This window comes from Sturnus vulgaris, chromosome 4, assembly GCF_052056855.1.
Source record: "Sturnus vulgaris isolate bStuVul1 chromosome 4, bStuVul1.hap1, whole genome shotgun sequence".
Classification (NCBI taxonomy): domain Eukaryota; kingdom Metazoa; phylum Chordata; class Aves; order Passeriformes; family Sturnidae; genus Sturnus; species Sturnus vulgaris.
Window position 1 is genome coordinate 49,363,269 of NC_142246.1, and position 13,003 is coordinate 49,376,271.

Here is a 13,003-nt window from a genome sequence, read left to right on the forward strand (position 1 = left end):
CGATATTAAAAAAGGCCAATGAGCATTATGCATCACATGGCCCTTTCCTAAATGCTGTAATGCAGATCTGTTAGTGGGTGAAAAGATGGCTCAAGGTACTGGACCATGACACAGAAAACCTGACTCAAGCCCCACTTCCAGAAGAATAAATATTACCTTAGTAGTAGTCTCTGACTATTCATTTCTTAAACTGTAAAAGGGCAATGTACTTTTCTGCCTTTGAAGTGAAGGGAGACTAAAATCCATTACTGATTGTGAGGTGCTCAGATACTAAATTTTTAAGTGCTTAGAAACATCAGGAGAGGAATTTTCGAAAGAGACATTATTGAACAGATTGGTGCATGTTGTTTGGTAGTACCTGTCATAATGTGAATATCATTACTCCTGGTGTTTTATTTATCACATAGTATTTAAGGTTGGGTTTCTTTACCATAATGGATTGACTTGGAGGAGTTCCACGGGGAAAGGAAATGTCTTCCATGTTATAAGACTAATAACACAAGGGGGAAAAGAAGAACCTTATGTTGCCATTTGATTGAGACAATAAATAAATGCTTTCACTTTGGCCCATAGCATACCATCTAACTACTATGTTCTTATGCCTGTTCAGTCTCATTAACTGCCTTGCTTTTAACCTATTGTGTTTCCTTCTCCTTCTAGAACAGTTTTACTAGATATTGGGGAAAAAAACCAACCAAAACAAAACGAAAAAATACCTTCCAAAAATAGCTCTGGTCATAACAAAAATAATTTCATGCTTCCCAAACTGAACGCCTCTCTAGGATGGTCTCCTTGACATCAACAAAAATGCCATGTTACTGTTTAATTGTCAAGTCCTGACTAAGTCTGTCCGTGAGTGACAATAATAATGACAAAAAATGGAGCCAGCTTGCAGACATCAGGATCAGCTTAAAGCTAAAGAAAAATGGGCATGGGAGAGGAAAAATAATTCAGAAGAGTGACTTAAAGGAAGGTGAATGCTCTTCATCTAAGTCTGTACCTAAATGTTATACTTAAGATCTCACAAAAAGATGAATTTTTAATCTATTTTCTGTTTTCTCATGCATTTGTGTTCTTTCAGGCATGTAGCTTTTACTCATACTCTGGCAATCAACACAAACCTAATGATCCTCTTAAGCCTTAGTTCAGAGTAGGTGACAGAAGGTGCATTGCTTTCACGTCTTTAATAATTTGGGTCATGTTTTTCAGTATGACACCTTCCCTGGACTGCTGGCTCTGCAGGGATCAGTGCCAATGAGCGAAGCATTCCCACTGAGGACAAGCATGACTTTGCAATCCAGCATCTTGTGTTACAGCTGTCTACTGCATCATGCTATGTGTCCCACTACACAGCCTGGCTTCTCTTATGTTCATCAATGCTTGTTTCCCGTGGTCTTCTTTTGGGGCTCTTTTTGTCTACAACAGAATATCTTAATTTTCTCAATCAATATCCTGAAAATGTATGGGCAACTTCCAGATTAAAAGACATCAAACATTGGGCTCTACTACCACCCTGAGCATTGCTCAGACTAAAATTTCACCCTTCTATGGCTTTCATACAGCTCCTTTATACCCCACTTGAACTTACCCTCTTTATCCAATACTTTGATACAGAATTAACACTAAACTCTGATTTACTACACCAAGTAATTTTTTTTTTTGTCTGCTGTTGGCTGGCATTGTAAACATCATAGGCTGGGGTTCTGTGTTGTACTGGTATTGAGAAGGTACTTTAACTCACTTTTGCACTATTTGGATTCAGATCTGATCCCAAAGATTGCTCCCTTTATGAATTGCATCAGCCTAAGGAGACCTCTCTATGGATAACTGCAGTTCAGAGACATAGAGAATTTTTTTTTAATGTTTTGCAATACAGCCATATCCCCTGCCCTCTCTAGCAAGCTCTGGGCATTTCTGGAGGTTAGTAGAACTCCAGAGCAGGCAGTAGAATCAAACAGTATTTAAACCCATTTTTCTAATAAACCAAACTCAAGTTATAGAATAATAACAATTGATGATATCTCCCTATCAATCATCAAAAGACTTATGAGTTAATAATAATAACTTATGAGTTAGAGTTATGGCCCTGTCTTGGTTTGAAAGACAGGTATGGTCTAAGGAAAGGCAGGAGCCCCTTTTCTGCAATGCAGAGTGCAACCCCCCTCCCTTTTAATTATTTTAGGTCCAATTCAGACGCCTTCAGGCAGGAGATATGGGGATAAGAATAACAGTTCTTTCCTGGTATATAACAAGGCAGAAAACAACAACAGCTATAAAAATTGGCAACAGAACAGAACAGTCTAGCTCCGCTCCAGTCCCTTTTGGCCGCAGGCCGTCTCCCTGCGCTCAGTTACCGGTGCTGTGGGGGCAGGGCAGGTCCCGCGCAGTTGAAGAGGGCTGGGTGATGGCGGCGGAGGCCCAGGGGGTGAGAGGGGATGGGAAAGTGACTCCCCCCCTCACGGTGTCGGTCGTGGTGCTCAGCAGAGTGTCCGGAGATAGTAGGGTGAGGCGGGAGAGCAGCAGAGCGATGTCCAAAGGCAGGGAGCGTGGATCTCAGTGCTGGGATGGCAGGGGGAGATGCCAGAGCGGAGCCCAGGTTGTCTTCCCACTCCACGAGCCAAGCGAGAGCAAGAGCCCCGCTCCAGACCCCCCATCCCACCTTTCCTTTTCCGGTTCCCCCCCCACCTCGCCCTCCACCCACCCCCCTACGAGAGAACATTATCTGTCGTTTTAAGGTGTAGCCACAATTACTTAGCATAACAATGGGAGGAATTCCACAGAAAGAAAAGGGGAACAACCCAACCCCCCTACATTAGTTAAAGCAAGAGATGCTCGAATCAAAAATTAGTAAACTCAGGCAAAGACACAGCTTACAACTCATTATGAAAATAGGTAAGGATTAGAATTTTGAAGTAGTTTTATACCAAGTAAAAAGGGCAAAAGATGAGGTCTAAAGATCTTCTTTTTTCTTCCTCCTACTGTTTATAGCCCTTCTGTTTTATTTTTCAGAAACAAAAGCCTGTAAATTTTACCTTTTCTAGAAATAAATAACATTAAGCTAAATGGTTGTCCCTGGATAGGCTGTCCCTACATTGTTCTACCCAAAAAAACCCCAACCCCCCCAAAAAAACCCACACAAACAAACAAACAAACAAACAAACAAACAAACAAACAAAAACCCCCAAAACAAACAAACAAAAACAAAACAACAACCCCTCCCCCCCCCCCCAAAAAAAAAAAAAAAAGGAGGGGGAAGGAATTAAGTAATTTGAAGCAATTTGATTTGAGACATTTTGGCCAACATTTAGAATGGAACACACAGCACTGTTCTTCTGTTTCTGCCCTTTTCTCAGTTATCCACAAGACCTAAGACACATTCATGCAATTTGCCCAGCCCACAGCCTGAAATCAATGAGGTCTATGCAAGCAGAGAGCACCTGCCACAGGCTGTTACTGTTTTTATTTATTTTCTGTACTATTGGACCACACAGGAACCCCAACAACAAATATTGTCAGGAGCACTGTGTAAACATCGACCAAAATGATGGCCCTGTCCCAAAGTGGTTATAAACTAAACAGAGGACAAGAGACCGCAGATGGATACAAACAGACAGAGGGAGAATAAAGGAAATTAATGCTCAGTGACAGCAGTATTACCTCACTGGTAGTCTAAGGGCTGTCAAAGCTTTTATAAACCTCATGGCAAAGGAGACTTAAGGAGATTCTAGAGAGCTACCAACATAAATCTGAGAGTGTTAATGTAGGGTACTCTCCAAGTATGACAGACACTATAGAGGAGAAAATGAGAATGGGCTTGCTTGGAGATGAACATAGGAGGACGTAATTCCCAACAAAAGGTGATGAACCATTTTAAGGTTTTAACAGCATTTCAAGATGGGAGTTGTCTTAATTCCTGACTGCCTTTAATAGTCACCCTCTTTTTTTGCCCCGAACCAATCGTATTCACTCTCATCCTCCTCCAAAAAAGCAATGTAAGGACCAAGCATGGCAGAGCTGGAAGTCTGCTCAGGCAGGGCATTTACTGCAGCTACTCTGTTCCCCGTTCCTGCCTCCTAACAATGAGAGATGATAGGTGGGGTCCCAGGGGACCTTGGAAATGAAGATAGGCAGCTTATGTTGATGTGAGATAGGGGAGGGGGGAGGTAGCACAGTGCTGCCAAGAGAAAAGTGACATGTTCAAAGAGACAGGCCAGGGAAATGATCTTTGAAGCAAGAGCAGCCACATGCAGTATGATTAGGGCAAAGGCAAGCTTGCATGTGTCAAGGCCAGAGAAAAGGAGGTTGCACTAATTCAGCTGCTAAATAAAGTGAACTTAAGCAAAAATTTAGCTGCATGAAGAGTGAGAAAGATGCATCTTAAAAGCTAGAAGATTTAGGAATTGGAGGTGGGGTAGTAAAAGGAGTTGAAAGGCTTTACCTGTATATAAGAGAGGTCAGAGCTGATGCTCCCACACAGCCATGAGTGACAGACAGCATGACATGCTGTACACAAGCACAACAAGTGCAGGGAATGGTAGCAAGCATTTGGTGTTTCCTCCCTCTCACTTCCTGTTCCACTTTTTTTCTCTGTAGCTATTAAATACAGGCAACTACAGAGTAGATACCTGGGATAAGCCAACAGTTTAGCAAATAATTTCAGGCTCATCAATAATTCTTTTCTTGTGTGGTCCAGATCCTGTTCAATATACTCATGAGGCTACGTCTCTCATCTAACTCAGAAAAAATATGATGCCTTTCCTCCATGCTGAGCAATAAACCGTACAGCCTCTGTGCAGTTCTCTGCTGCATTCCTGGAATAAGATTACCAGCAAGATTAAGGCCTCTGGTTGTGAGAAGGGAGACTTCACAGGATTAAATGTTATCCAGTCTACTCCTGAAGCAGAGAATAAAATACAAGAAAGGGCTATGAATTATATTACTAAAAATATTACAGACCATGGTGGTGGTACAAGGGATAATGAAAGATCAAAATTTTAAATTATATTCATAAATAAAAAGCAACAGGGGAAAGTACTGCAGGGACTACAGTTGTCATCTGTTGCCAGAAGAGGGCACTCCCGGCTTTTTTTTTTTTTTTTTTTTTTTTTTTTTTTTTTTTTTACTTGAGAGATTTAAATCAAGATTTCCCTTGGTAGCATTTCCCTGGCATAAATCAAGCACAAATGAATAACCTTTGATTTATCATTCCTAATGGAGATGTACATCATATTGGCGTGTCATCACATTTCAACATTTGCCATTATGATGCCAATCATATAGTAATTTTCTTCTGTGTCATAATCAGTGATGAAGATGTACGTTTCCATTCAGTACAATTATATTTTCATGTTTCTTAATGGTAGCTGAGGGCATTAGGCAGAATACCTGCTTTTGCTCTAACTCCTTTGTACTCATATTTTCTGAAATTCTATCCAAACCATTACCCAATCACCACTCTTCTCCTGTTAAACGCCACCCCTGCTCATATGGGAAAAGGTAAGAAAGATTTAAACTATTATTACAAGCTGCAGAGAAATAGGCATTAAAATCCTGGGCAAATACATGGTGGTGAAAAATACCTGGCCTTAATTATTTGAGAGTTTCTAGTATACTCCATGACATCAGCTTGGGCTTGTCACTAACACAGACCACAAACACTGAAGGTGTTTGGCTGGGCCTGGTGTCCAGCTGGCCAACTCCAGTGGTATTGTTAGGAATAACCACCCTGGGAAAACTCAAGCTACAGCTGTTGGCACTGAAACTCTTCTGTGAGCAGAGGAAACCTACTGGTTGTTTGGATGAATGGATAGATGGGTAGATAAGATATGCTACTATCATTTAGAACAACGCCAGTGTATGATGGGTTTGTACAACCCAAACAAGAGAAAAAGAGGTCACAGCATTTCCAAAAGCACCTGAGCCGGTCTGAAAAAAATTCCATTATGCATCTCTAGTGGATATTTTGCTAGTCAAATATTTTACTAGAAGGATGCCTTGGTTTTTGTCACCTTGGCTGTCTGCCCAGATGCAGAGGGGTGACGCTTGATTGTGGGGCAGACCGATGCGCTGGAGCTGAGGACAGGGAAGCTGCTCGGCAGCGCTGCGGCCTTGCCACTACTCCCCAACACTCCCGAGCTCGCCAAGTGAGCAAGCACAGCGCAGCCCAGGAGAAGGACCCCGTGCCTCAGAGCCAGGCGCTCCCGGCGCCCCAGCGCGGAGCCTGGCGGGACGCGGCACCGAGGCCCGCCGGTGACCGCAGAACGCTCGGATCAGCAGCAGCATCCCCAGGGATGGGCTCCAATGTCACCTGCCGCTGCCTCCTGCTGCAGGCTGTGAGCGCGGGGGGGGCCCGCACGCCCCGGGAAGGCCGAATGCAGTGCCGGGGGAAGATGGCTCCGGCGGGCTGCAGGGGCACTGCGGCAGGGGCAGGGATGAGGCGCCTCGGGAGCCGACCCCGCCTCTCGCACCGCCTTCCCTCTCCTATCGAGCGCACTCGGCTGCCCCCAGGCCCTACCGCGGGGGCGTTCGCGGCTGACGGAGCTGCTCGGGGCGGAGGAATGAGCTCCGGGAGCGGGACCTGGCGGAGCCTGGGGGGGGCGGAGCGCCCTCTCGCGGCCGTGCCCGGAGGGGCGCGGGGCCTGCCCGCCGTGCCCTCAGCAGGGAGAGGCAGAGAGGCCGCGGGGTCGGGCTCACAAACGCCCCGCAGCGCCGAACCGCAGCTGCTCATTTCTCCTGCGAATGAAAGCCCTGCAGCTCGCCCTGTGGCGCTCGGCTCTCACTGTACCAACAGGAATTCTGTGACAAACCTGACCTTGCACCTGGCTGAACATAAGCCAGTTGTGCCCAGGGGTCCAAGAAGGCCAGTGGCATCCTGGCCTGTACCAGCAATGGTGTGGCCAGCAGGACCAGGGCAGTGATTGTCCCCCTGTGCTGGGCACCGGTGAGGGCACACCTAGAGAGCTGTGTCCATTTCTGGCCCTCACTACAAGAAAGGCATTGCAGTGCTGGAGAGTGTGCAGGGAAGGGCAACAGAGTCAGAGAAGGGTCTGGAGCACAAATCTGATGAGAAGTGGCTGAGGAGAGCTGTTTGTCCTGAAGAAAAGGAAGCTCAAGGGAAACCTGAAAGGAGGTTGGAGCCAGGTGGAGCTCAGCCTCTTCTCCCAAGTAACAAGACAGAATGAGAGGACATTGCACCAGAGGGGTTTATGTTGGATATTAGGAAAAATTTCCTCCCCAAAAGGGTAGTCTAGCATTGAAAAAGGATGCCCAAGGAAGGTGTAGGATTAACATCCCTGGAAGCATTAAAAAAAAAAGTGTCAATGTGGTGCTTAGGGAGATGTTTTCAGGATGTTTCAGTGTTAGGTTAATAGTTGTAATCAAGAGCCTTGGAGGTCTTCTCCAGCCTTTATGATTCTGTGATTCAGTTATCTCATCTCTCTTGTGTGTAAGACAATTTCTTTCTTAAAAAGGTTAAGGGCAAATAATTTTCTGGGAAAATGGTCAAAAAAACCCCTCACCACCTAAATGGGAGCTGTGGAAAGACCCAGCAGCCCATTCTGGTGCACATCAAAGACAGTCCTTGCCCATGAGGGTAACTCACTGTTGCCAGGAGGCATCTAGAGCACACTGGCACTGTGAGGGCAACAATTCTTTGTGCTAATAACAACAATGTCCTGAACATAGAAAGCCTGAATTCCTGTCAAGGACATCAGTTGGCATCTTACCAAAACAAAATAGGAGTTTCCTGCTTGGTATGGGAAAACCTTCCAATTATGCTGCTGTCAGGCAAGCCTGGAGGTTTTATCTAGGTACAAAGTCAGAGAACTTCTTTCTTCCCAGGTACAGCAGAACTAAACTGTAAACCCACGTTGAACTGAAAAGTTACTGGTTTGTGCCCGGGTTTAAATTACTGTTTTTAAATGCATTTGTTTATGTGATGCAATATGGTTTTTAAATATATGTGTTGATGTTGGTATGGCAGACATTTCAACCTTTTCTGCCTCTCTGTTCACAAGCTCTGCAGGTTTGTAGCCTGCCCTCACAGCAGACCAACCCAGGCACTCCAGCTGTAAATCCACTTACCTGAGTCAGATGGCCTGGAGAACTGGCAATTCTAATTGCCCATGTGCTGTGGCTGGCTGGAGAGTCACATTTTACCTGTTTGTGCATGAAAGAAGCTTTATTTAGTGAACTTGAAAATGTGCTCAATTTCAAACTGAATCATGGTAATGTCTAAAAGTTCTGATGGTAATCCCATTTAATGTCCTAGTAAAAAATGTTCTACAAAAAAATGTTCTACAAAACCAGGATGCCTTAGGATGGTAAATATAAAATAGACGATGTACTCAGTAACCAAAAACCCAGTCCTCATTGAGGACGACTTGGGCAAATAATTATTTTAGGATAAAGCCTGAGAAGAAATAAAAATTATCTTTCTTTCAAAGAACAAGGAACAAATTTAAATTAATACTGTCTACATAAAGCCATGTTGGTTCCCCTTTTGAAGATGGAACATTTTTCCACTTATATGGGGGTGAGTTAGGGATAACTCTGCTGAAATTAGTAGCAGAAGCAGACTGAGGGAAAAATTAGGTTCTTTAAATGTCTATTTGAGTGTTAATAATGGGTGGCAGTAGCTGCAAATGTCACTCTTAGCTTCCTATTTTCACTTTCAAATTTATCAGTAGTGTCCTAGTTAAATTGTACAGTTCTGGAGCTGAGGTTTGGATTAAGTTAAAATTATTAGGATTAGAAATGGTGCAAAACCAGAACCTCAGATCTGATCCGCGTTGAATTTCTATGGAAAGGAGTTTGGATTTAAATCCCCAGATGTGAACCCGCTTGCATATTTAATTCTGGGTCAGCAGGAGTCTAAATTCCTCAACTGGTTTTGTGTGGGTGTAATCCTGCAGGAGCATTTGATTGTGGGATTTTGTGGGGTTTATGAATGAAAGTGAGAGGAGGCATTTCATGACTGGTGATAAAACTAGTTTCCTATTCAATGCATATGAGGAAGTAAAAGACAGTTACTACACTAGTTTTTATAAACTGTTGGGAATACAAGACATGGGAGGAAAAGTGGAATAAAGGTAGTTTCTGTAAAGTCAGCACAATGGAACTTCACTTTTGGTTAGTTTTAATTCTTATAACAAACACGATTAACATTGAAAATGCGAGTCAGAGTTTTGAGGGTTAACTGCTTTAGTTATCACCATTTAAATCTAAACAAAATACCAACATAAATTAATGTCAGTTCTATTACTTTACCTAAGTGCAGGATTTGTCTTACTATGGAATGGTGCATTTAATTCAGCTGGAGAAGAAAAAGAGTCCAGACTCTTTCATTTGTTTACACTGGAAAAAAGCATCTGGTCTGCTGACCTAGGAGGAGTATTCTGGGCACAAAAGTATTACCTTGTGTAAGATACAGTTCTACTATGCTCAGCATATCAGCTGGTTCTAAATTACTAAACCTTTATCCAGCTTTTCCTTTGTGCATGTAGAATTGCTTTTTCAAGAAGTGAAGCTGGAGATTGCTTAGTCAATACTGTAATTAATTTGTGTGATTCAGCATGAACATCTCTTTTGTGTGGTGGGTAAAATTATAGTGCATTCTCTTTTCCTTTTTCACAATTCTGGAAATATGTGTTTTCTCCTTGGTGGGCTAAAGCATGTCTAGAAGCATTCCATTCCCTCACTACATCTCTCATCAGTGACTAAAAACATTGCCATTATCCTGCAGCAGGAAGAATATTGGGTTGGATCAGCCATTTCACTGCCTGTGTGTGTCTGTGAGATAAGGACAGAGTATTCAGTCTTTGAAAAGATGTTCTTCCAAGTAGCTTCTGTGTCTCTGTGCCTTTCATTTATTAACTCTCACATGTGACACGTATGTCTAAGAGCCAATATGCTGTATTAGGGCTCAATCCCACACCACTGACGTCAGTGAGAGTTTTATCAATTACTTTAATGAGCATAGGATTAGGCCTTTGTGATTACACAAAGAACCAATTTTTCTATGAACCTACATTAAAACCTTCTTTTAAATATGACTTTCAGGGTGGAAATCAGAGAAAACATTGCTTTTCTATTTCAGTTTAAGCTCTAATTCAGTACTAAGCATATAGTATTTAGGTTTGAAACGCAGTGCATTGGCAAAAACAGACACATTTTGCCCTCTACTCCATCTCCCAGTAATAAGTCACTGCATGGTGTAATCACTTCCTAGGCATGTCTTGCCTAAGGACCCAGTATTTTAATTGTCTCTATATTAAAAAAGACTTCTAGAATCTTGTAGAGTGAGACACTTCCCCAATATATTTTGTTTGACAGATGATCTTTCCATAATTCCATTGTCAAACAAACAAGCAAACAATTTAAAACAAACAAACAAACAAAAACAAAACAAAAACAAACAAACAAACAAAAAACCAACCAAACAAAAAAAACCAAATCCCCCTCCAAAAAAAACCCAAATCTAAGCTAGAAAAAAGCTGGAGCCTGAGTCTTGGTTTCATTCAGTCTTGCAAGTATGCCAGCTGTGCTGTAATGACCTGGCCTACATTTTGCCCAACACAATGCTGCAGATCTTTTTATTTTCCTTTTGTTCCTAATAATTATTTATTATCTGAAATTATTATCAATCACTTCTTGTAAAACCCTGAAGAGACCAAGCACATCCTCCAAGCCTCATCATCTTTTATATCTGAAGCTCAAAGAGGGCTTGACTTCATTTTAACTTTCTTAAATCCATTAATCCACAGTGCAAGTGAATGTAATTTTCTTGTAACTATGGTCTCTGCATCAGTAATTTATGCTTAAAATCAGAAACACTGACAGTGAATGGCTGCCACTCAGGCATTACTTGTGATGGAGTTGATGCAGAGCTAATGTTTTATCCTTTACTCCACCATAAATTCACCCTGGCATTTCACTATGTTCCTTCACATCCACATAAAAAGATGGTTATAATAATTATTACTTTTACATTGTCTTTGGAAGTACTCTGCAGAAGGTAGATAGAAGCTGCATCATGTTTTCTTGGAATAAAAGTTTACAGTATTACTATGCTGGAGTGATTGGAACTGAACCTTCCTGGGGCAGGTTATTTTTTATTTATTGGCATGATAAGAAAATACTATTTACAAGTTATAAAAATCACTAAAAGATGCAGTAACAGAATCTTACTGTATGACACATACAAGCTACAAATAGTGCTATGTTCACCCTGGCAAAATAGTTTTCTAGAGAATCCATTCTGTGCTTATGCAAGAACATATAGATCTTATTTTAAGCTGAGGAAACATTAAATATAAAGGGCTTTGTATTTGGGGTCATTAGGATTCAGTGTAAAGCTCCAGAGTAATCTCATGAAAGTAGTGGTATGATCTAGGGGAGAGACACTGGCTTAGGAATCAGGGAGCTTGTGTTCATTCCTAGCTATCTATCTCACTTGATAGTTCTGGCCTCTTTATCTCAGCTCTTAGTAATGCCATTTTTCACTTGTTGTCTGTCTTCACTATTTAAACTGTAAAATTGTTGTGACTGGTATTCTTTGGTGGGCATTTCTAAGGGACTTACTGCAGTGGAGCTCTGTGTAGTAGATCAGGCATTTTTAGATTTGTTCTTCCATAAAAATAAGACTCTCCTCTTTAACTGGACCAAAGGAACAACATGATGATGTCAGAAAAATACAGGAAGGAAACTCATTGCTGAATTTCTAATATAAATCTTAAACAGAACAAAGTTTTCTTTATTAAAGGAATGGTTCTAATGGAGGAATTAGACAGAAATTATTCATTTGGTGAATGAAGTCAATTTATCATAGCTCAGAATATCCATAAGTCTATTTGTGCTTTTCTCTAGCTGCTGAAATATATTACTTAGATTTACACCTGTTGTTCATCTATGGGTTAATGACAAATAAGCCCAAATAATTTGGTTTGTCTGCAATTGATCAGAGAGGATTCCTGATACTACCTCAGTTCTTTTCTCCAGAAAGTGCACCAGCCCCTCTGGAGTCAGTATGCTGTCCTTCACAAATAAAATGGTGCCCTGAAACACTTCAAGTTGCAATTGAAGAATTGCTTTTGTATTTCTTTTCCAAAAGTAGTTTCATGTAGCAATAGTTTTGATCACAGACAAAAATGAGGCAGAAATGTAGCTGAAGGTGATTGACTTGGGACTATAACTATTCAAATGAAAGCATTCTTCATTCTTTTGATACCTCTAGATGTAAGCTGACAATTTCACAAAATGTTGGCTGAAGAACTCATTCTATTGACAAACAACTAGAGTTACTTGTGTCCTACTGTGCATTAGCCTTAATGATTTCTTCTTCCCTAATTTTCAACTTTTTGTTTATTTGTTTTCTTTTTTCCTTAGATTATCTCAGATTATTTTTATTTTGGTATTCTTGCAATTTCCCTCATAACACCTGTTTGTGCATTTATAAATTTTAGCATTAATCTCTGGTCTTAAGACACATTGTTTTCCAGACGGAAGGCTAGATCTCCTTATGCTTTTAGCTACTTTGTGCTGTTCAGCTGATGCAAAGCATCTATAAAGCCATCTTAACCAGTTAAGCCTGATTTATGATAATGAGGACTTGGCCTTTATGCTTCTTTTATTGTTCCACTTCTTTTTTAGTATTCTTTTTTTCTGTTTTTCTTGAGAAGATTCCCTTATTTTGCCATAAAATTTAGCCAAGTGATTAAAGAGCATTCATGAGTTGGAAATAATTTCTACAGTTAATCAAATGTATTAAATTAATATTTCTCTTCATTACTCAAACATCCCAATTACTACTGTATTCTTTTCTCTAAGGTTCTCTTGTCATATTCCACAAATGATTTTCTCACCTTCTTTCACAAAAATCTTCTTACTCTTTAAAACCACTAATGTAGGAGCAAAAACTATCACAATAATTACAATCCCAGTAAATTAATATAGATACTCTATTTGCCAAATTAACAACTGATTTCTTACTCTTTGCAGTATAAAA

The 13,003-nt window shown here is 41.2% G+C and overlaps 1 protein-coding gene across 1 annotated transcript in view; it reads left to right on the forward strand.

The window, feature by feature from the left end:
* CXXC4 (CXXC finger protein 4) overlaps nt 1-2,309 on the forward strand; it is a 137,754-nt gene extending 135,445 nt beyond the window's left edge. The window contains exon 6 of the transcript XR_015803311.1: nt 1,210-2,309. The gene's annotated coding sequence lies outside the window, so the exon portion shown is untranslated. The remainder of the gene's footprint in view (nt 1-1,209) is intronic.
* The last annotated feature ends 10,694 nt before the right edge of the window (nt 2,310-13,003 follow it).